The 25,980-nt window shown below is 39.6% G+C and overlaps 1 protein-coding gene across 10 annotated transcripts in view; it reads right to left on the reverse strand.

The window, feature by feature from the left end:
* The window catches only part of LTBP1 (latent transforming growth factor beta binding protein 1), a 479,251-nt gene that overhangs the window by 189,357 nt on the left and 263,914 nt on the right, over nucleotides 1-25,980 (reverse strand). The window lies entirely within an intron of this gene.

Raw genomic sequence — 25,980 nt, forward strand, 5'->3', positions numbered from 1 at the left:
ACACAACTGGATAAACAATGAGGGACGTTGTGTGCCAGATACCAACGCACTGACTCGGAGAAGTCTGTTTGGAGACAGGGCTCTCAGCGAAGTGTTTAAACCACGTGCAGTGAGGGAAAGTCCCCAAGGCTGGAACAGCGGTGGGGCCACAGATGAATAGGCTCAGACATGGGGGAAGACTGGACCAAAAGAAATATGATAAAGTGGTAGGTGGGCAGGTAGTCCCAGAGATGGCGAAACAAACATGCATCCGTATGTACACACAGAGTGGGGAGAGGAAGAGGGAGAGACACACCCAACGTGAGAACAAACGGGAACCTGAGAGAAGACAGGCACATACTCAGGGCTGGAATCAGGTAGTTTCCATACTCCTTGAGCGTAATCACAAAACATGTAACCCTGAAATATGAAGGACTGAAGGAAGGAAAGGGCAACAATGACCCAGGCCTAAGACTGGGAACAAAATGATTCTGTAAAAACACAGAGGTCCCCACTGTTGCAACCTGACTGCCAAAGCATGCTTAGGGTTTATTTCCAGTTTTATAAAATTGATGTAAGACACCAGTTCACATCATATACAGATCATTCTTGTACTGGACTCTTTAGGTTCGTCTTCTAATCAAGCAAAACACTCAACACTTGCTGATTTTATATGCTCAAAATGTTAGAGGCAGTTAAAATCCAATTTTCACCTTGGATTCCTAGAATGTTTTATTGGGTAGGGCAAAAATAAATCATTTTTTCTCAACTGGGCCTCCAGAAAGGTACAAGGTTTTCATTACATGATTCAGGCCGCTTTATCCCATGGCTTTGTTTTTGCAGGTCCACAGCCAAGAGCAGCATAAGCCATCCAAATTGATTAAATAAATGGTAGTGTAAGTGGTACCACAACACTGTGTGTGTCTTGAAACTGGGTCTGCACAGTATAAGAATGAGCTACAAGAGATGAAGTCACAGTTATAACAAGACTGAAAGTTCTCCATATGCCTTTTGGTTATTTAACTATGAAGAGGCTTCGATGTGCAGCCAGAAACTTCATCTGAGAGATTTTTGTGGCCATACTCAGAGTTCTCACCCAAGAGATCACTGAACACCACAGGGTCTCACCTGGATGTAAGAAATGCCTAGAAGAAAAGAAGGTAGAGGAAAGATCTTCTCTCTCCCACACCAAAAAGCCACACTGAGGAGAATCACATGGAACAGGATGAGATCAGCATTCAGAAAATCCTTGTCTTATGACTGCTAGGTTCTGCTCGTTGGTGAGAGAAATCATGTGCATATAGGCTCACGCTAACTATATTTTTACGCACAGATTGAGGTGATGTTTTACAAGTTAAAAACACACATGGAGTTCCTCCTTTGTGAATTATTCACTACCTTAACATGGAAAGCTTCATCATTTCAGGATGTGTCTTACGAATAAGCAATCCTGGAGAAATGTGCTAAATTTACAACCTGATATTTAGCTAAGTCAAGTCCAAAACAAAAATCCTATCGGGTCAAACAGGCTATAATGCCTCAAAAAGCTCACACAACCTTGGGCTGCAGATTAACAGACACTACAACCCTACACAGCTGTCCCAGGATTCAGCCCATGCATGACCTAGCTGAAGCAATGCAAGCAGAAAAATGAAAGTTCTGGCAACCAAGTCCTGTGAGGATCAACTGAGGAAAGGAGGAATGGCGAGACTACGTGCAGACATGACAGCAGTGTTCAGATACCCTGAGCAAGAAGAAGCCTGTCGCATGATAAAGGTCCAGGTTGAGGATCTCTGATCCAAAATGCTTGGGACTAGAAGTATTTTAGATTTCAGTTATTTTCAGATTTTAGAATATTTGCAAATACTTACCAGTTGAGCATCCCAAATCCAAAAGTGCAAAATCTAAATTGTTCCAACGAGCATTTCCTTGGAGTTTTATGTTGGTGCTCAAAACATTTTGGATTCTGGAGCCTTTTGGATTTCAGACTGTTGGATTTGGGATGCTTAACTTGTATTGGCAGGACTAACGCTACAAATCATAGAAAGAGTGGATTCAACCTCATTAAGTAGAAGATCCTTTCAACAGTTAATGCTCCTTAACAATGGAAGATGCTGACTTCACTAGGAACTGACCATGGAAAACCACCTCTCAGGGATGCCCAGGATTTGAAGCAGATGACCTTTACAATTTCTGCGATGTCTAAGGTTCTGTGGTCACTACATACTGATGGGCTACATTATCCCATCTAGGAAATACAAGTTACTACACACCACAGCAGAACTCAAGTGTTTCTGCTGCTCTCACATCTATAATAGGACTGCGTCTGGGCAGACGGCCTCCTAACCATCTCCTTCTGTCTTATCTCCTCCTCCCTCATTTCGACATCTCTAGAGTTGCTCATGCTGCCTGGGCCTCTAACTTCAGGACTTATACAAATAAGGCAAAAGAAAGAAAAACAAACAAAGCTACTCCCATCCCTGATTCACCAGTACACTGGTCATGATTCCTGGAACATTGAGTGCATGAAAATAACTTTTCAACCCTTTTTATGTGCGCATCTGTATAAACCCTGTGATTCACATGGTAAGGCTATTCAAGAATCATTATAATTACTCCACAAATATCTATGTTACTGCATTTACAACACAAAATTATTATAAGCAACAGTGAAAAAAACTTTTAATTTTGAAGCTAGTTGTCAAAAATTACAGATTGTAGGGTAATGTATGCAATCTAAATCTTGGCCTGATTGGGAACACATACCTTCAGACTTTAATCTCATTTTTGAGGTAATACTGTAGCACTTTCCTGATATTCAAAGTTGGGCTGTGATCACAGTCCCTTTTACATCTCCCTATCAATGTGAGAGGAAAGATAGGTCAAAACTTATCATTTGGTAACCAAGGCTTGCAATTTTTGTCAATTAAAAAGTCACCACTGGAGTTGCTTCAGAGCTGAATGATGATTTGAAGAGATTGTGATAGATGGTGGAGTATGGTTTCATAAGGTTTTAGAAGATTTAATTTTCAGGTATTACAATTGCTGGTACCTATGGTACCTGCAATGCACCCTCATTCAAAGAGTGTTTGCTGCACTGTGCAGAGTCCTGGGGAAGGAGAATCCAGCAGTGGTGGTAAGAAAAGAGTGCTGGACTGGAATCATCAGACTTGGATTGAAATTCTGGATACTTCTTACTAGCAGTGAGAAGTTCAGCAGATCATCCAACCTCTGAGTCAGTAATCCTAACCCCAAAGGATTGTGAGATTAAATGATACTTATCCAATCAAGATACTGGGACTCCATCAACCCCTGTGTGGGGATCAGAAAAGGGCAGCTCTAGGATGTGACCCACACCAGGACATAGAGTTTGATGAGCAGAGCACGGGCTGGACTCCAGACTCCAATCATCCTCCCTCAACTGGTGTCTGGTGTGGGTAAAACCTACAGCCAGCATTAAAGTACTGGCCATTTGATAAACTCTCAGGACACATTTATTAAAAGTGTTCAGATATTTATCTATTAAAAGGGCCACTCCATAAAGATAGCCACATGTCAGGAACCCATTACTTAATCTTACTATTTAAAACACTAAAAAATGATAAACTGAAATACTCTTATGAATTGTCTTCATCACACGTATATAACTCATTTTATTATACTATGAAGGACTATTATACAATGAAGTATAAAATATTTTAAGGTTGATATTGGCTGTAGGTGTGTCATAAATAGCTCTTATTATTTTGAGATACGTTCCATCAATACCGAATTTATTGAGCGTTTTTAGCAAGAAGGGCTGTTGAATTTTGTCAAAGGCCTTTTCTGCATCTATTGAGATAATCACATGGTTTTTGTCTTTGGTTCTGTTTATATGCTGGATTACATTTACTGATTTGCGCATGTTGAACCAGCCTTGCATCCCAGGGATGAAGCCCACTTGATCATAGTGGATAAGCTTTTTGATGTGCTGCTGGATTCAGTTTGCCAGTATTTTATTGAGGATTTTTGCATCGATGTTCATCAGGGATATTGGTCTAAAATTCTCTTTTTTTGTTGTGTCTCTGCCAGGCTTTGGTATCAGGATGATGTTGGCCTCATAAAATGAGTTAGGGAGGATTTCCTCTTTTTCTATTGATTGGAATAGTTTCAGAAGGAATGGTACCAGCTCCTCCTTGTACCTCCGGTAGAATTCGGCTGTGAATCCGTCTGGTCCTGGACTTTTTTTGGTTGGTAGGCTATTAATTATTGCCTCAATTTCAGAGCCTGCTATTGGTCTATTCAGGGATTCAAATTCTTCCTGGTTTAGTCTTCGGAGAGTGTAAGTGTCCAGGAAATTATCCATTTCTTCTAGGTTTTCTAGTTTATTCGCATAGAGGTATTTGTAGTATTCTCTGACGGTAGTTTGTATTTCTGTGGGGTCAGTGGTGATATTCCCTTTATCATTTTTTATTGTGTCTATTTGATTCTTCTCTCTTTTCTTCATTAGTCTTGCTAGCGGTCTATCAATTTTGTTGATCTTTTCAAAAAACCAGCTCCTGGATTCATTAATTTTTTGGAGGGTTTTTTGTGTCTCTTATCTCCTTCAGTTCTGCTCTGATCTTAGTTACTTCTTCCTTCTGCTAGCTTTTGAATGTGTTTGCCCTTGCTTCTCTAGTTCTTTTAATTGTGATGTTAGGGTGTCCATTTTAGATCTTTCCGGCTTTCTCTTGTGGGCATTTAGTGCTATAAATTTCCCTCTACACACTGCTTTAAATGTGTCCCAGAGATTCTGGTAAGTTGTATCTTTGTTCTTATTGGTTTCAAAGAACATCTTTATTTCTGCCTTCATTTCGTTATGTACCCAGTAGTCATTCAGGAGCAGGTTGTTCAGTTTCCATGTAGCTGAGCAGTTTTGATTGAGTTTCTTAGTCCTGAGTTCTAGTTTGATTGCACTGTGGTCTGAGAGACAGTTTGTTACAATTTCTGTTCTTTTACATTTGCTGAGGAGTGTTTTACTTCCAACTACGTGATCAATTTTCAAATAAATGCAATGTGGTGCTGAGAAAAACGTATATTCTGTTGATTTGGGGTGGAGAGTTCTGTAGATGTCTATTAGGTCCGCTTGGTGTAGAGCTGAGTTCAATTCCCAGATATCCTTGTTAACTTTCTGCCTCGTTGATCTGTCTAATGTAGACAGTGGGGTGTTGAAGTCTCCCATTATTATTGTATGGGAGTCTAAGTCTCTTTGTAAGTCTCTAAGGACTTGCTTTATGAATTTGGGTGCTCCTATATTGGGTGCATATATATTTAGGATAGTTAGCTCTTCCTGTTGAATTGATCCCTTTACCATTATGGAATGGCCTTCTTTGTCTCTTTTGATCTTTGATGGTTTAAAGTCTGTTTTATCAGAGACTAGGATTGCAACCCCTGCTTTATTGGTTCTCCATTTGCTTGGCAGATCTTCCTCCATCCCTTTATTTTGAGCCTATGTGTATCTCTGCTTGTGAGATGGGTCTCCTGAATAGAGCAACCTGATGGGTCTTTACTCTTTATCCAATTTGCCAGTCTGTGTCTTTTAATTGGACCATTTAGTCCATTTACATTTAAGGTTAATATTGTTATGTGTGAACTTGATCCTGTCATTGTGATATTAGCTGGTTATTTTGCTTGTTAGTTGATGCAGTTTCTTCCTAGCATCGATGGTCTTTACATTTTGGCATGTTTTTGCAATGGCTGGTACTGGTTGTTCCTTTCCATGTTTACTGAATGGGCAAAAACTGGAAAAATTCCCTTTGAAAACTGGCACAAGACAGGGATGCCCTCTCTCACCACTCCTATTCAACATAGTGTTGGAAGTTCTGGCTAGGGCAATCAGGCAAGAGAAAGAAATCAAGGGTATTCAGTTAGGAAAATAAGAAGTCAAATTGTCCCTGTTTGCAGATGACATGATTGTATATTTAGAAAACCCCATTCAGCCCAAAATCTCCTTAAGCTGATAAGAAACTTCAGCAAAGTCTCAGGACACAAAATCAATGTGCAAAAATCACAAGCATTCTTATACACCAGTAACAAACAAACAGAGAGCCAAATCATGAATGAACCTCCATTCACAATTGCTTCAAAGAGAATAAAATACCTAGGAATCCAACTTACAAGGGATGGAAAAGACCTCTTCAAGGAGAACTACAAACCACTGCTCAGTGAAATAAAAGAGGACACAAACAAATGGAAAAACATTCCATGCTCATGGATAGGAAGAATCAATATCGTGAAAATGGCCATACTACCCAAGGTAATCTATAGATTCAATGCTATTCCCATTAAGCTACCAATGACTTTCTTCACAAAATTGGAAAAAACTGCTTTAAACTTCATATGGAACCAAAAAAGACCCCACATTGCCAAGACAATCCTAAGTCAAAAGAACAAAGCTGCAGGCATCATGCTACCTGACTTCAAACTATACTACAAGGCTACAGTAACTAAAACAGCATGGTACTCAGCAAACTATCGCAATAACAGAAAACCAAACCCCGCATGTTCTCACTCATAGGTGTGAATTGAACAAGACCAGATTGGTCTATATCTGGTCTAAACAGAGATATAGACCAATGGAACAGAACAGAGCCCTCAGAAATAATACCACACATCTACAGCCATCTGATCTTTGACAAACCTGACAAAAACAAGAAATGGGGAAAGGATTCCCTATTTAATAAATGGTGCTGGGGAAATTGGCTAGCCATAAGTGGAAAGCTAAAACTGGATCCTTTCCTTACTCCTTATACGAAAATTAATTCAAGATGGATTAGAGACTTAAATGTTAGACCTAATACCATAAAAACCCTAGAAGAAAACCTAGGTAATACCATTCAGGACATAGGAATAGGCAAGGACTTCATGTCTAAAACACCAAAAGCAATGGCAACAAAAGCCAAAATTGATCTAATTAAACTAAAGAGCTTCTGCACAGCAAAAGAAACTACCATCAGAGTGAACAGGCAACCTACAGAATGGGAGAAAATTTTTGCAATCTACTCATCTGACAAAGGGCTAATATCCAGAATCTACAAAGAACTCAGACAAATTTACGAGAAAAAAACAAACAATCCCATCAAAAAGTGGGCAAAGGATATGAATAGACATTTCTCAAAAGACGACATGCATAAAGCCAACAGGCACATGAAAAAGTGCTCATACATCACTGGCCATCAGAGAAATGCAAATCAAAACCACAATGAGATACCATCTCACACATGTTAGAATGGCAATCATTAAAAAGTCAGGAAACAACAAGTGCTGGAGAGGATGTGGAGAAACAGGAACACTTTTACACTGTTGGTGGGATTGTAAACCGGTTCAACCATTATGGAAAACAGTATGGCGATTCCTCAAGGATCTAGAACTAGAAACTCCATATGACCCAGGCATCCCATTACTGGGTATATACCCAAAGGATTATAAATCATGCTGCTATAAAGACACATGCATACGTATGTTTATTGCAGCACCATTCACAATAGCAAAGACTTGGAATCAACCCAAATGTCCATCAGTGACAGACTGGATTAAGAAAATGTGGCACATATACACCATGGAATACTATGCAGTCATAAAAAAGGATGAGTTCGTGTCCTTTGTAGGGACATGGATGCAGCTGGAAACCATCATTCTCAGCAAACTATCGCAATAACAGAAAACCAAACCCCGCATGTTCTCACTCATAGGTGTGTATTGAACAATGAGATCACTTGGACGCTGGAAGGGGAACATCACACACCGGGGCCTATTATGGGGAGGGGGGAGGAGGGAGGGATGGCATTGGGAGTTATACCTGATGTAAATGATGAGTTGATAGTTGCTGACGAGTTGATGGGTGCAGCACACCAACATGGCATAAGTATACATATGTAACAAATCTGCACGTTGTGCACATGTACCCTAGAACTTAAAGTATAATAAAAAAATAAAAAATTAAAAACATAAAATAAAATAAAAATTTGAAGAAAAGACGATGCATATATAAAAATGTTTTGAATAATATATTTCACAGTGGTTACTTGAAGGGTGGCTGTTAGGAGAAGGGTTTTAATTTTCACTATATATTATTCTATATTTAAAACATTATTTTGTGAATACACTTACCTTTGAATAAAATAAAGAAAAATAAATTAGAGAAAAAAATATATTTTAAGTTTGAATAAAGAAATCTTTCAGAGCCAAAGGGGCAAATAAAACTCGAAATGTTGAAGTGATACAGGTTTCAAAAAATACTCGTAGAGATTGTACTGAGGGAAAACATGAAATAAAACAGAAGTCGGATTTGTTGTAACTCTTGCAAGAGTAAGTAGGACTGTGTTTAGGCAAGAACTGAAACAAGGAAGTGACTCAATGGCTCTACTGGGGAGAGAGATTCCAAAGAGATGGAACGGCTCTAGCTAAGCATACGACCAACCACCAGCTGGGAGAAGAGCCAGTGGCAACAGAGGAGGGTAAAGACAGGGGAAGGCACGGCAATACGAAGGAACAAAGAGTGGGTGTGCAGAGTCAGAGAAGATATGGAGCTAAACCATGGAGGGTTTTCCAAATTTGAGGTTAGATGTATAGTTGGATGTAAAAATCAACCAGGAAACAGGGGAAAAGAAGCGTCATAGTTTCTTTCCTCAAAGCAAAAAAGTTTGTATTGCTTCCAATTAAATAATTAGCATCTTTGAAACAATGGTAAGTACAGAAAGACTGATGAGGACGAAGAGGAGGAAAAGGAGAGAGAAAGAAGTGTTTTCATAAAGGTAAAGTGTTCTATATCTAGTACTTCCCCTGAAATGTAAAAAAGAATTACCAAGATAAAGTATATCATTCACAGGGAGGAAAAGGAAGAAACTATATTGCAGATAAACATGATCAGGAATAATGAGAGGACAAAAATTTGAAATTAGATGATTAGAGGCCCACTGACTGTACTTCTTCTCAAACAAACAGCAGAAAGGAGTTAAGTTCAGTATGAATAATCTCTTACCTCAACAAATGCTGTCCAGCCACAGTAAAAAGATTTCTGAACACAAAGCAAACTCCCAGATATCTACTTGCCTTGCACCATTAGCACATTATGAACAGGAAGCAGACTTCTCTGCACAGCCACATTCCCCTTGAACTCAGTGAAAAGCAGTGTAAGGATGACCCATAACTGGGTAAATGGCAAGAGGGCAGTTTTTGAAAATAGAAAAACATTCACATCCTCACTTTACCAATTACCACCTCCATGACTAGAGGCAAAACTCGCAACATCTCTCTGCCTATTTCATCCTCTATAAAATGGAACTCGAGACATCCATTGTTCATGGAGCTCTTGAGTGGACTGAGACAACACATGTGAGACAGACTCTATGTGAGACAGCCATATGGCCAAGCCCCACTGGGCTCTCGATCAGTATTAGATCTCTTCCCCCAGGCTCCTCCTTTAAAAACTTGGGCTTATTTAACAAAAGAGCAATTCATCTAGTAGTTATTCAATATACAATGTCCCAGATTCAACCTACAGACAAGAGATATACAAAATAAACATGTAAGTTAGATATAGAAATAAAAGAAAAAGATATTCTTAAGATCTTACTAAAAATATTCAGGTTTTCTCAAAAGCGCTCTGGCTAGTAAAGAAATACTCAGTGAATTAATGCTGTGGAGGGCATGTCATTAAATGGATTTCATTTTAATTCTGCTCAAGAAGTACAACATGGTATCACTGAATTCCAATAATTCAACTTGTAAATATTGACGTTCAAGCGGCAGATGATTTCGCTTTGGGGACATCACGATCCTACTTGTCATGGTGCCATGTTTTGGTGCCAGAGAACCAAGACCATGAAGCAACACAGTGGAGCTCACTGTGCTCCTTCCCCTCAAGGATCCATGGCCCAATCACAAAACACCACATAGCATGCGACTCTCTAAGTCAGTCAGGTCCCAGAGAATATAGCTGTCCTTTCAGGTTGAGATAGCAATGGTTTCTTGTAAATCCTCCATCCCTAGAGGAAATGGCCTAAGAGCCAGCATGCAATAGTAGAAAGACTGGCCGGGCACGGTGGCTCACACCTGTAATCCCAGCACTTTGGGAGTCCAAGGCAGATGGGTCACTTGAGGTCAAGAGTTTGAAACCAGCCTGGCCAATGTGGTTAAACCCAGTCTCTACTAAAAACACACAAAAAATAGCCAAGCTTGGTGGCAGGCACCTGTAGTCCCAGCTACTTGGGAGGCTAAGGCAGGAGAATTGCTTGAACCTGGGAGGTGGAGCTTGCAGTTAGCCAAGATTGTGCCACTGCACTCCAGCCTGGGAGACAGAGCAAGACTCTGCTTCAAAAAAAACAAAAAACAAAAAGTAGAAAGACTGGACTAGACACTAAAAAGCTTCAGTCTTACTCCCCACCTCCCACAGACTCAACTGCAAACTGATTTACCTCTCTGGATGTTAGCTGCATCACCCATAAAATTGTAAGGACAGACTATTTGCTAATACTCATTTAAGTGCCCAAGTTCTACGACTTTATGAAAGCTCCAGGGCAGGGCTGAGGGCAGCCAAGGAGCTATGGTGGCAAGGTTGCCTGTGGCAGGGCAATCCTATGACAGTCAGTGTTCCTCAGGTGCCCCCTGCCTGCCAGGTTGATATATTAGATTCCATGCTGCCACAGCCTGCCTGGTTGTATCCTCATACCCTGACCTGGGTCAACCTAATCAAGGATAACCGTAATAACGGGCTGCCTTTTCCTTACCCTACCTCACGGCAGCCCTTTCCTACTAACCTGTACACACAAAGGGCAGCTCTAACCTTCCTGAGAACAGTTACGGCTCTTAAATGGCTCGATTCTAGATTATATTGGGTAGCTATAATGAATGATGTAATTATCAATAGGCAAGATCTCAGAAATGATTCCAGATGGTCATGGAAATGCAGACCTTGGGTGTACTGGGCTGTGACCATTATAAAGTCACATTATAATCCATCAACCCACACTGCACAGGTATGTCCCATAAATTATTCCACCCATGCAGGTGCCATCCTCACCTCCATCCACATTCAGAAGCACATTACTCTAACATTCTGCCACAAAGCCTTGGGGTATTCTAGTAAACGAAAGCTACACCATCAATACTATGAATCTGGGTAAGGAATGTTAATCCTTTTTTTTTTTTGAAATCTTGAACTTCTTTTCATAAGAATCAGAATCAAGTGCCCTACAGGAAAAGTACTGACTGTATGTAACAGGTTGGAATAATCAAAACTTGGTCTTTCCTCTTCTTTGCTCCTGTTAAACTGTCTTTTCACTATGATATAAACGCATCTCCACTCTGGAAAAGTGACTCCTGACAATGTTCTGAGCAAAATGGTGTTCTTCTAGCCCCTGAATCAACTATGACTCCAAATTAAACTAGAAAGCCTCATGAACACTCTTTAGTATCCCAGCACTAGATCATTAAATATGCTTATTTCTATGCATCGAAATGTAAAAAGTTCTAAATCTCTAACCCCTATCGCTAATGCAACTAGAGCAACATATTTGATCAACTTGTTCTGAGGGTCGTTGTCACAAAGAGCAGTGTACGATGCAGAACTGGCTGGGTAACAGGCATTGTCTCATAAGAAGAGGAAAATGCATAAATACTTCCAGATTTTCTAAGAGAACTTGTAAAAAAATTTGCTTTGGCTTGAGCAGAACATTCTTTATAGGCAAAGATTTTTTCTTTCTTTTTTTTTAAGTCCACTCAGCTTTCTTTTATTAGAGTAATTAAAACAACGTTAGGCATTTGGGGGACGTGATACAACTATAATCCTCTGATATTTCAGGCTATTGATTTTACAAAGTATCTACTGTGATTAGAGCATTAACTGCTGGAAATGTATCCACATCGATTTCTGACAGTGTATTTGTTTAAAACCTGCTGAAGCCAAACCATGGGCTTCAAGAAATTCCAGACAACTACTTCAGTTTATGAAACGGTATTTTTAAAGTTACACTAAGGCAAAAATGGTTTTTAAAGTAACATATGAAAGAAAAAAAGAAAAACCTCTTCAGCATGAAACTTATGATTCTACTTGACATCTTTTCTAAAGAAAAGATAAAATCGGAGCTGCCTATTTGATCCACCTCTACAATGATTTGAACATTTCAACAGTCAAGTCTTCTTCCAGGCTGTGATATGTGTGTTTTGCTCTTCAGTTGCAAAAAGAAAATTTAAGTACAGTATTGTCATGATTCTATTCTGACACCATAATTCCTGTTACCCTTTCCTTGGGGCAAAACAACACAAATCACATCATAAACCCTAGTACTAGATGGGGAGTAGATCAGATTTATTTTAAGTTTGATTACCAGGAATGTGTCTAAAAAGAAAGACTCTTGTTGAGAGAGGGAATAAAGACATGTATACAGGCATGATTATTACGACATAGCAACCTGAACACCTCCCAAAATCATGAACATAAATGCCTATCTCCTCCAATCTTCTTTCTTTCTTTCTTTCTTTCTTTTTTTTTTTTTGAGATGGAGTCTTGCTCTGTCACCCAGGCTGGAGTGCAGTGGCCGGATCTCAACTCGCTGCAAACTCCACCTCCTGGGTTCAGGCCATTCTCCTGCCTCAGCCTCCTGAGTACCTGGGACTACAGGCGCTCACCACCATGCCCGGCTAATTTTTTGTATTTTTAGTAGAGACGGGGTTTCACCATGTTAGCCAGGATGGTCTCGATCTCCTGACTGCCTTGGCCTCCCAAAGTGCTGGGATTACAGGCATGAGCCACCATGCCTGGCCTCCAACACTTACTTCTACAAACATATTGAGATAAATCTTCTGTATTAAGCTTCAAGTCTATATAGAGATAATGAAAGGAACCAGAAACATTTTAGGCCTCATAGCACTACGTGAAATTATAATACATGCCTCATTTGGTTAAGCTTTCCGTTTTTTCTGTGTCTCTTCCAAGTACACAGAACTCAAAACTAATAATTACCTGTGGTTTGGTTGCAAGTCATGTAGAAAAACTGAAAGCCACAAATAACACTAACAGGTTCATTTAGATCCCCGGGTGCAGGCAACTATGTCTGTCTTGCCCACTGCCCTGACTCTTCTGGCAGAAACATCCATTGTTCCCCAAAGAGCCACTTGTTTCCCCACATTTGCCAGCTCCAAAACTATCTGTTGGATTGCCATAACAAAATACCGTAGACTGGGTGGTTTAAACAATAGATTTTTTAAATTTAATTTCCTCACAGTTCTGGGGCTGGAAACCCAAGATTATGGTACCAACATGGTGGATTTTTGGTGAGGCCCCTCCTCCTAGCTCGTGGGTGGCTGCCATCTGGCTGTGTGCTCACATGGACTCTTCTTCGTGCAAGTGTGTGGGGAAAGCAACAGAGAGGTCAAGCTCACCGGTCCTATCACATCAGGACCCTGCCCTTGTGATCTCACTTAACCTTAGTTATCTCCTTTTAGGCTCTGTCTCCAAATACAGTCACACTGGGGTTTGGGGCTTCGACATATGAATTTGGGGATGGGAGGCATAATTCCATCCATAGTACTAACAGGTATGGCCATGGGACTCATTCTGAACAGGGGGCAATGGGAAAGATAATGAGTGTGGTCCTTTGCAGAACCTCTTGTTCTCTGTTGTAGGAATTAAGGAAGCCATATATTCTGGATAACATGGCAGTAACATGATGGAACCACTATCAACCCAAGTCCCTGAAATATACAGAGCAGAGTCCTCTGCTCACCTATAAGATGTCTAATGCACACAAAATGTAAACTTTGTTATGCTAATGTGTTACTGAAGCACAACCTAGACTAACCTAATATATTTACCCACAATTCATCTGTGCCTAGTTCTGAGATCAATTCATAAGTGATTCTGGCCTTATAAAAAGTGCACGCTGGTGAGAAAGAGAAACGAGGTACAAAAGCAACAACTTTAAAATATTTAAATTCAAAACTGTCTGATTAGATTCTAAATGCAATAAAGATTTAAGGAACAGAGAGAAGTGTGGGTTGAAGAAGTACTAAAAAGCTTTTCAGAGAAACTGATACTAGAGAGGAGTCTTTCAAGTCAGTAGGATTTGAGAGACCAGTATAGTTATTCATTCACTCTACTTGACATTGATCTGTCCATATGGCCTGTGCATATGTCAGCACCAGTGGTGTCTAAGATTGCAGAAAAGAGCAAAGATGTAGAAATCATCACAGAGCATTGGCGGGCTCAAAGACACCTTGATAGTCTCCTTAGCCAATCCAGTTATTTGGAAAATGAAGAAACTGAGGGTCCAAGATATGATGAGTTTGCTAAAATGGAAAGAAAGCTATCCTCTTGGAAATACCAACACAAGCTAGTCCCAATCTATGAGCCTCAAATTTCACATAAATAAATGGGAGATATAATTATCTGCTTTTCCTGTCTCACCTGATTGTTTTGAAGGTCAAATCAGCTATTCGTTTTATAAAAGTGTATTATCTTACAAATAGGCTTGCCCCATGGCCAGATGTGGTGGCACACACCTGTACACTTAGCTACTTGGGAGGCTGAGGCAGGAGGATCACTTAAGCCCAAGAGTTTGAAGTTGCAGCATCCTATGATCCTGCCACTGCACTCCAGCTTGGGCAACAGAGTGAGACTTTATCTCTTAAAAAAAGAAAAAGGAAAAGAAAAAAAAGAAGCTTACCTCGAAGTCACAGAATATTAAGACCACATTCTTTAACAACTCCGTTACAGCTTGCACATTCTACACCAGTCTTCTGCAAAGTGGTCATCTTGGAGGCATTGCTCTCTTTGTTTAAAATATTTACAAATATTCAAAATATTTTGAATTTTAGAATTTTCTTCAAGGCTAGAGACATACTTTAAATATTCAATGGTCACAAGTCTTGTTCAGACGTGTCCAAGCTGTCTGCACAATGGCAGTGTCACTAGAGTAAATGCACAGTCTCATAAAGTGACCTTGTTGAAATGGAACATTCAATTCTATATATGAATTATTTTATTTAAAAAAGGAGACAGAAGAGGAGAAAAAAAATGGAAGGATGAGAAAGGAAAAAACAATACTATCATTGTCTTAGAGAAGGTTCAGGAAAGAGCTTTGTTCTCTTCAATATCTTCAATATACGGCCAAAAAAAAAAAAAATTGTTTTTCTTGCTACAACTTCATGGGGCAGATTTTAGCGGACTTTAGCAAATCTCAATTCTGAGGGATAGCACAGAGCCACATCAGACCATCAGAGCCTAGAAATACCAGCCATAAATCCTGAAACCATCTCTTATAATGTATAGAGCCAAAATCAACCATCAATTCAAGCCATCATCTCTTAAAACTATTTCCAACATGCTCAGAACTGTCATCTTCAAACACAGTGACCATAAAATCTTACCACTTTGCCAATATCAGAAGTAGCTCAGCATGCTTCTACTCTGAGCTGCTCCATAATTATTATTTTCAATGCTTAATCCTATGTAGAAACAGGAGTCTAATTATTAATAGGTATATTATTTTAGTGAGCCCTAGAGATATAAAATATGGTAATTTGATATTCCATGTCATGATAAAGGCATTTTTATGGCCCATAAAATGAAAAAAAAAAAATAAAAGTCTTTGAGAGGAGGGGCTTAGGGAGAACCAATGAAGAAACACAGATTTGCTTCTCTTAAACAGGTCAGGCATTTTCATTGCCAATAAAATGAAAAGAAAAAGTCTGAGAGGAGGGGCTTAGAGAGAACCAATGAAGAAACACAGGCTTGCTTCTCTTAAACAGGTCAGGGCAGGTGGACACTTAAAGCTGACAGCCTCTTTGGTTCCCAGAAGACATCTGCCTGGGTAAAGACTGGATACTGGGCCGCACGAAGGATAACGTCTGGGTCACAACCCATTCTCTGAAGTTCTAAGAATCTATATTTTGATTATCCTAATGTCCCAGCCCTACATTCTCAATCCAAGTAAAATGAGCAGTTCTCCTCTCCACTGGCAGGAGCCCAGTGACATGCAGACATGTTCTCTCTCACATGCGGTGTTTTTCCTCTTTGGATCTTACCCCTGTCTTTACTGATCTTTCTTAACTCCAGGCTAGAGGGCCCCTGCATGAAAGTCAATCTGGCAGAGGTTGCTGGAACAAGACCAGCAAACACTTAAGAGTTCCAGCACCTATCACTGAGATGTGTAGGACACCTTCGGTGATATCTTCAGCTGTTGACGCAGGTAAGGTTTGGCACGGATGGCTACAGAGAGCAGCCATTTTAGAGGCACAAGAGACAACCAGATTCACTAACACTCAATTAAATATTTCTTAGATTATGCCAAAGGAGTACTTGAGTGGGACACTGAAGAAAAGCCCAGATGGCATAGGAAGTGCCAGGTGTTAATGACTTATTCCACCTCAAGAAAGCCAAACTTCAGTAAATGCAATCAGCACACACTCCAACTGAGCTCTCTGCTCAGCCAAAAGACAGATGTCTAGTAGCCTCAGCCTCACCTTCCCCAGCCACTGCCCAGCAGCTCCTCCAAAAGAAGGCAGGCCACTGCACTGGTCCAAGATCACCTGGGAGGGCCCTATCCATAAGGGCGTGTGGCCTCAGGCAATGGGGTGGAAGAAAGAGCCACAATTCACCTCTGCCCTATGCTGACCCAGCCTGGCTCAGCTCCCCTTCCACACAAAGGAGATTGCATAAGTAAGATGCTTTATAACCATTTTTTTTCTTTAGACTTCTAATATATTTACATAGTTTATGGACTCAGTTTAGAGAATAACCAGTGTGAAAAGTGTTACAATAATTCTGGCATTACTCTGCCAGGATCAAACTAGGTTTTTGTTTTTTTTTTAAATCATAGATTTAGGCTTCATCCCAGTAATATTCGGGTTGTCAGGACAGAAGAGATACTGTGGAAATTCAAGAGCGGGTTTCTGAGCAGAACTCAATGTCTCAGCTCCCCTAAATGAACACCATTTCTCACCTCTGAGAAAAGATTTCCAAAGTGCCTATCTCATCTGCATCTACCCAACATCTACCCATCTTTTTTCTCCCATGTGGAGTTGGCAGGCATCACATCTATTTCCCCAGCTTCTTGTTGGCTTTTGTCCAGTGGAAACCAAGAAATATTTTTCTTTATTCAAAGTCCTGTGACAAAAGTATTGAAACTCTTAAAAAAAAAAAAAAGTAATTTCAGCCATGCAATTAGGATACTTTCCACCTCAATGAGCTCATATTTTCCTGTTAATTTCTCCATTAAGCTTATTTTTTTAAGTTTTTTAAAACAAAAGCTAAGTATATCCATTTGGCCCTTTAGAATGGGGTGTGTGTGTGTGTGTGTGTATGTGTGTGTTCCAGTGCTAAGCTTTAGAGCTTAGGATGTTACTGAACGCATCTGCCAAAAGAGACCTATCTTCAATTAAATAATCTTTTTCTCCAATGGCCCATTCTGTTTCCATTTTTCCTGTCCAAAGAGAACTGCTGGAACAACTTCTGGCATCTCTAATAGAATCCCAAACAGTTCTTGTGTCACTTTAACCCAATTTTGCCCTAGCGCTTATTATTTATATGACCAATAATTAAAGGAAATAAAAAAAGAGTTTTTCCAATGATATCAGGATTCCACATCAACTACCAGTCCTTTCCTTTCTTCCTAATCCACATAAAGTTTATTTTCTTCTGTAGAATATGTATTAAAGATCTTAATCTTAAAGTTTGTTTTTTATGGCTTTTAAAATCTTTTCTAAGAGTTTTATAGTTGCAAACTATAAAAGTGGGTTCATGTGTTATCTGATCATCTTTACCTGTGTTAGAGTGCTGTACTTAAAACATATTCTGTATAAATCAATTAACTCAGGTATTTACACGTGAAATTTTCTGCTCTTTCAGCATTTTGAAATAGGAAATCTTGAAGCACCTGAATTTTCTGTCTCCCCCTATAATGCCTCTGTCTGGTTACGCAGCAGGTTCCTGGGTTCAACAAAGAGCACAGGCTTGTGCAGCCAGGCAATGGGCAGGTTCAGCATGTTAGCTGGACCCCGAACTCTACATTGCGATTCTAAATGCTTCCCATACAAGGCCTTTTCATACCATCTGGCATAACTAGGTCACTAAGCGTTTGTGTCCAGCAATTGGGCAATCAATAAAACATGTTTGAAGCAATCAAAAAGTCAGATGCAAAATAAGCTTTGAATTTAGGTCACTGTTAAGAGAACCAATTTAAAAACAAAGGATACCCTTATACAACTGATTTTTATGTAAAAAAGATAAATATATTTAATGTTCCTATGATGCAAAGATAGATTGGAGGGGTATTTTCTGAAACTTGGCCTCTCCTCAGAGATGATAACTACCATGGAAATGTTCGGGTTTTAAGCCTGTGAAAACATGAGATTACCCTGGAGTGGCTGGTAATTGTAACCACTGGAGTTATAATTCTAACAGTCAGTGAGCAAACTCTTGCAAATGTTTCCAAATATATGTAGACTACCACAATTTACTCCAGGTAGCAAAGAAAATTAACTCTGCCAAAATTAGGACCTGCCAACTACTTCATACTTGATTTATATTCAAGAAAACCATTCCTGTCTGTCACCCTATATAGTTCTATTAGACTAATTTCTGTTCTTTGAATATAGGAGATTTAGTGATGCCTATAGAGACTGACTGTATAGACAGCCTGATTCACATAAAAATCAATGATTTATTTGATTGTTAAACATATTTTTAGAACTCTGAAATACTAAACGTAACTTTTTACAAAAACAAAACAATAGAAATGTTTTTTTTTTTCCCTATAGGTTGGCATTCTCCGTCAAGGTGAGAAAACACTATAGAAACCTTTAACTCCATTATTCCTGCTCTTTTCTCATTATAATGCAATCCAAAGAAATGTCCTCTGTGGTCATGAATTTAACTATCATCAGCAAATCTATTCACTGATCACTGAATTTTCTCCATTAATTCTCTATCATTCCATCTCTAAAACAGCCTGGACTTCCTGACTGATAATTAAGAGTACACCCTTCCTAATATTAATCAAGGATGAGGCTGCTTGTAACAAAGATGTTATTGCTCATCTCCTCACAATCGTCCCTGCTAAGGGTCAGGTAATTCTAGTGAGCATTTATTTAGCTGATTTGTGAAGCAAGAAAATTCAGAATAGTCCCTTTCTTCATGATCTTTGTCTTTACAACAGCCTGTAAACGCAATCCTGATGCTTGATTCTTCACAAAATCCCCTATAGTCATCTCCTTTATTTTCAACTTGACTTCTTAGATTGGCCCTTGGTCATTTCACAAGGTCAATTTCTCTTCCTTGGCCTCAGGTCACCTCATACCTACCCAACACCTCTGTTAAACAGTTAAAAACTTTAAGTTTGTTTCTAAAAAGTCTCTAAATGTATTACAGTGAAAGCTTTTAAATTCAGCTTTAAAATATACTATTCTAAGTCTAGGAAATTTTAACATTTTCCCCCTTCTTTCTAAAAAATTTTCAAATACACTGAGATATTCAAAGGATAACACAATGAACACCTATCTGCAAATGAACCGCTCAAGAATCAAGTTTGTGCTACCTGTGTGTAAAATACATCTGAAATTACAGGCAATACCTCAGATATGTCGCGGGTTCGGTTCCTGACCACTGCAATGAAGTGACTATCACAATAAACTCAGTCACATGAATTTGTTGGTTTCCCAGTGCAAATAAAAGTCATGTTTTCACTATACTGTCATCTATTAAGTTTGCAATTGCGCTATGTCTTAAAGTACACACCTTAATTTTAAAACACTTTATTGCTTTAAAAATGCTAACAACCATCTGAGCCTTCTGCGAGTCATAACCTTCTTGCCAGTGGAGGGTCTTACCTTGATGTTGATGACTGTCAACCAATCAGGATGGGGGTTCCTGAGGGTTGCGGTGGCTGTGGCAATTTCTTAAAATAGACAACAGTGAAGTCTGCAGCTTTGCCTGACTCTTCCTTTTACTAAATATTTCTCTGTAGCAAGTGATACTGTTTGATAGCATTTGACCCATGCTAGAACTTTCAAAATGAGTCAGTCCTCTTAAACCCCACTAATGCTTTATCAATTAAATTTATAGCGTATTCTAAATCCATTGTTGTCATTTCACAATGTTTACAGCATCTACACCAGGAGTCGATTTCATCTCACAAAACCATTTTTTTTTGCTCATTCGTAAGCAACAGTTCCTCATCCATTCAAGTTTGAACATGAGATTGCAGCAGTTTGGTCATATCTTCGGGATCCACTTCTAACTTGAGTTCTCTTGCTATTTCCACCACATCTGTAGTGATTTCCTCCACTGAAATCCTGTATCCCTCAAAGTCATTTATAAGGGTTGACTTTGACTTTTTGCAGTATCTAATTTAATTAAATATCTTTATTGCTGATATTTTGACCTCCTCATATGTATCATGAATGTTCCTAATGGCATCTAGAATGGCAAACACTTTCCAGAAACCTTTTTATTTATTTTGCCCAGATCCACCAGAGGAATCATGATTTATGGCAGTGATAGCCTTAAAAAATATATTTCTTAAATAATAAGACTTAAAAGTCAAAATGACTCCTTGATCTATGGGCTACAGAATGGGTGCTGTGGTTGCAGGCATGAAAACAACATTCATCTTTTTGTACATCTCCATCAGAGCTCTTGAGTGGCCAGGTACATTGTCAATGAGCAGTAATATTTTGAAAGGAATCTTTTTTTCCAAGCAGCAGGTCTCAACAGTGGTCTTAAAATCTTTAGTAAACCATGCTGCAAACACATGTGCTGTCATCCAGGCTTTGCTGTTCCCTTTATACAGCACAGGCAGAGTAGATTTAGCATAGTTCTTAAGGGCCCTAGAATTTTCAGAACAGCCTATGAGCATTGGCTGCAACTTAAAGTCACTAGCTGCATTAGCCCCTAAGGAGACAGCCAGCCTGTCCTCTGAAGCCAAGCAATGACTTTCTCTCTAGCTATGAAAGTCCTAGATGGCATCTTCTTCCAGTATAAGGCTGTGCAGTATAGCCACCTTTATCAATGACCTTCTGGACAACTTGCTGCAGCTTCTGCATCAGCACTTGCTGCTTCACCTTGTACTTTTGCGGTATGCAGATAGCTTCTTTCTTTAAACCTCATGAACCAACCATTACTAGTTTCAGATTCTTCTTCTGCAACTTCCTCACCTCTCCAAGTCTTCAGAGAATGGAAGAGAGTTAGGACCTTGCTCTGGATTAAGCTTCGGCTGAAGGGAATGTTGGTGGTTCTAGAACTCTCTCAAACATTCTCCGTATTAGCAACATGGTGGTTTTACTTTCTTATCATTCATGTACTCTCTGGAGTAGCACTTTTAATTTCCTTCAAGAACTTTTCCTTTGAATTCACATTTTGGCTAACTGAGGCGAAGGCCTAGCTTTTGGCTTATTTTGGCTTTCAACATGCCCTCCTCACTAAGGTTAATCATTTTTAGCCTCTGATTTAAAATCAGAGATGTGGCCAGGCTCGGTGGCTCAGGCCTGTAGTCCCAGCACTTTGGGAGGCCGAGGAGGGTGTATCACGAGGTCAGGAGATCAAGACCATCCTGGCTAACATGGTGAAACTCCATCTCTACTAAAAATACAAAAATTAGCCAGGCATGGTGGCAGGCACCTGTTTTGCTAGCTACTCAGGAGGCTGAGGCAGGAGAATGGCATGAACCCAGGAGGCAGAGCTTGCAGTGAGCTGAGATTGTGCCACTGCACTCCAGCCTGGGCGACAGAGCAAGATTCTGTCTCAAAAAATAGATAGATAGATAGATAGATAGATAGATAGATAAATAAAGTGAGAGATGTGTGACTCTTCCACTTGAACACTTAAAGGCCATTGTAGTATTATTAATTAGCCTAATTTCAATATTGTTATGTTTCAGCCAATAGGGATGCCTGAAGAGAGGGAGAGAGATGGGGGAATGGCCAATTGGTAGAGCAGTCAGAGAATACACATTTATCAATTAAGTTTGCCATCTTATATGGGTGTGCTTTGTGATGCCCCGAAACAATTACAATAGTAACAAAAATCATTTATCACACATCTGTGTAACAGATATAACAATGAAAAGGTCTTGAAATATTGCAAAAATTACCAACATGTGCCAGAGACACAAAGTGAGAACCTGCTCTCAGAAAAACTTCCTTGCCAATAAGCAGGGTTGCCATAACCTTCATTCAATTTGTAAAAGACACAAAGAGCTGAAGTGAGGTGCAATAAAACAAAGTGTGCCTGTGAAGTATGAACATCATGGAATTTCACCCCTAAAACTTTCAGCATTCATCTATTAAGAATAAGGACATTTTCCTGCTGGGTGCAGTGGCTCATTCCTGTAATTCTAGCACTTTGGGAGGCCGAGGCAGGTGGATCACCTGAGGTCAGGAGTTCAAGATCAGCCTGGGCAACACAGTGAAACCCCGTCTCTACTAAAAATACAAAAATTAGCTGGGTGTGGTGGTGCATGCCTGTAACTTCAGCTACTCAGGAGGCTGAGGCAGGAGAATCCCTTGAACCAGGGAGGCGGAGGTTGCCGTGAGCTGAGATCACACCACGGCATTCCAGTGTGGGCCACAGAGTGAGACTCTGTCTCAAAACAAACAAACGAAAAAGAATAAAGACATTTTCCTACATAATTGCAATACTATTATCACACATAAGAAAACTAATAATGCCAAAATATCATCTAATGACATTTCCCATGGTTTGAATGTGTCCCCCACAGTTCATGTGTTAGAAACTTAATCCCCTGAAAGCAACAGTGTTAGGAGTACGGGACCTAATAAGAGGGTCTTCCCTCATGAATGCATTCATGGCATTATCTTGGGAGTAGGTTAGTTATCACCAGAGTGGGCTTGTTACAAAAGCAAGTTCAGCTCCGCTTTGCTCTCTCGTGTTCTCTTGTCCTTCCGCTATGGGATGACTTAGTAAGGAGGCCCTGGTCACATGCTGGCACTTTGATATTGAACTTCACAGCCTCTAAAACAGTGAGAAATAAATGTCTTTTCTTTATAGATTACCCAGTCTGTGGCATTCTGTTACAGCAACACAAAATGGACTAAGACAGAGCTCACGTTCAAATTTCACCAACTATTCCCAAAATCTCTTAGATCTGGCTTTTGTTTTTTTTTATCAAGATTTAATTAAGATGAATATATTACACTTATTTTTTGTGTCTCTGTAGTCTCTTTCCACAAACATCACCTCACTTTCTTTTACACTGTTGTTGTTTTTTTTTTTTTTTTAAGAAACCAGGCAATAATGCCCTACATTGTAAATGTCTGATTGTTTTTTCTGTCTGAGTGTGATGTTTTTAACTTGTTTCTTTACCCTTGATATTCCCTATAAACTTGTGGTTAAGTCTAAGGGTTTGATTAGATTCAGGTTAGATATATTTGGCAAGAACGCTTCATGCGTAATTCTGCAAACTCTATACTGTCTCACAGCAGGAGGCACATAGGTCAGACTGTCCCACTATTAATGATGCTGAGTTGACCATTTGGTCAAAGGGGCTTCCTGACACGCTGACCTTGCCAGCAAGTCATTTATACTGCACTATGCCTCAGATTTAAGAGGCTTAATATCTGCGCAAGAGCCTGCCAAGAATCCCAAGCTATTTTACTTCTCTGATCTCTTCTGACAACTCTTCCTTGCCCATTTCTTGTACCGTTCTCTTTCCTCTGTTTAATTACTCTCCCTTTCTGCTCTGTGAGCTTGGTTTCCTCATCAATCATCCATTTTCCTCTACCATCCAAACAGTTCTGAAATTCTACTCCACAAAGCTTTCCTGAATTTAAACACATTGATCACAGTTCATCTTGAGTTTTCAATCCCATGTTTACTACCTAATTATTAGAATGTGCCACAGAAACAAGGGCTGACTCTGTCAAATTTATTTTGTATATGACCTCTCATAGCAATATATACACATAGATGTTTATTGGTAACTGTTGCATTAAAAGTCTCAGTGGTTGACATTTGCAACTAATAAGAGAACTCCACTGAGCAAACAATAGTGAGCATTTATCCACGGTTTTGTTTTTGTTTTTGATTTTCTGCCATTCAAAATCTACCTATAACTCCTGATTATAGCTACATTTGCAAACCAACCACAGCAAAAAAGCACAAATGTTTTCAAACTCCTTTGTAGGATTGTAGGATACACCTAGACACTATTGATTATTTGTCAGTAATGTATTTTTTAAATGCCTGGTTCACCCTAATTGCACAAATTAATTGGGCAGCCTTTGGCATCCAGCAACATTCCTCATGAACAGGAAGACCAATACATATATACTGAGAATGCTTTCCAAAAAATAAGTCTTATTTTGAAGCTGTGTATGAGTGAGTACGCATGCAAAATGAATTAAGAATTGAGATCACTGTCTGGATCTTTTAGACCAAAAGTCAGAGATGTATGCAGATAAGACAAAAGTATTCCGTTGAGTTTTAATTATTTGGGTAATTCCATCAATCAGCCAATTCATTTCAATTGTATACTCTAGGCTTACAAGTCAATAATATCTTTTCATCTTTTCTTGTTAGCAATCACCTAATATTGTACAAGAATAACAAGTTTGTTATGCCTCATTTTCTTGCTTTCTTTCATCTGTGTTCCAACTTGGAAACAGGGAGGAAGGTATTGGGCACACAATTTTTAAAAGATCTGCTTTTTCCTTTCTCCCTGACCAACCTAAGCTGGAATGACTAAACAATGCAAATGGCACCAAATTTGTCCTCCCTCTCCAAAAGCAGTTCAGTGCAAAGCTGTGAAGTGTATAAAGTTTATCTTCAGCCCCACTATCTTTGTCAAAACCTACCTTCAGCATAAACATTGTCTTTACTTTTAAGCTACATTTAAATTGATGGTGTTCCTTCTCCCAAAAGCATTTCCAAAACTGGGGAATGAAAAGCCACGTTAGGTCCCCTGTAGTCGCATTTCCGGTGTCCACAGGCCAATGAGGGCTGTGTTTGTGGGATCGATGCTGTCCCTATCTTACTGAACGCACATGATATAAAAACAGTCATAGTAGATGGTTGCTTAAGTTTGACTCTATCTTGATAAATATTCTCTAAGCTAATATTTGCATAGTTCTATAATATTTGCAAAGCAGGGCTCACAATTATCTTGATTAATCTTAACAAAGTCTCATGAGCCCCACGTCTTATCTCTACTTTGCAGATAAGGAAGCTGCTTCCCTCCTACCGAGTGCTGGGCTCACAGCTCTAATCAAGGTCTCACAACTCCACAAGGATGCTCTTTCCATTCCCACATGCTGCCTTCCATTCAGGTCTACAATCTTCCCTCCTTCTCCTAGAAGAAAGGTGACAATCCTACCACTGATTTAGTACCTAAAAGTGTTTCCCAGGTGTCTAAAGCAGTGACAATTAGTTCTATTACCCCCAAGTATTTCACATGCATATATACACACGATATATTTTTAATATTCAAGACATAGCAGAGGAATAATAATAAATGTATCTCATCTAGTCTTCTCATGAGGGGTTTAAACCATAACCAAAAGACAGGAGGGAAACCACAGAACGAAGCCTCCATCATTATCACATAATGGAGTGCAGGAACCAACACTTTTAGGTTATCTTCACCACGCACATTCAATGATGAGTTTTAAAGAAAATTTTGCCTTTCTCTCACTTTATGATATAAATATGGGCCTAAAGTTACACTTCAAGCAACTCCTGCACTATACCTTGCAATTTATGATTTTTTTTTTCCTTCTTTTGAGACTGAGTCTTGCTCTTGTCACCCAGGCTGGAGTGCAGTGGTGTGATCTCAACTCACTACAACCTCCACCTCCCACGCTCAAGCGATTCTCCTGCCTCAGCCTCCCAAGTAGCTGGGATTACAGGTGCCCGTCACCATGCCTGGCTAATTTTTGCATTTTTAGTATAGATGGGGTTTCATCATGTTGGCCAGGCTGGTCTCAAACTCCTGACCTCAGGTGATCCACCCGCCTCAGCCTCCCAAAATGCTA

This window comes from Trachypithecus francoisi, unplaced genomic scaffold (assembly GCF_009764315.1).
Source record: "Trachypithecus francoisi isolate TF-2019V2 unplaced genomic scaffold, Tfra_2.0 Lachesis_group17, whole genome shotgun sequence".
NCBI classification, from domain to species: domain Eukaryota; kingdom Metazoa; phylum Chordata; class Mammalia; order Primates; family Cercopithecidae; genus Trachypithecus; species Trachypithecus francoisi.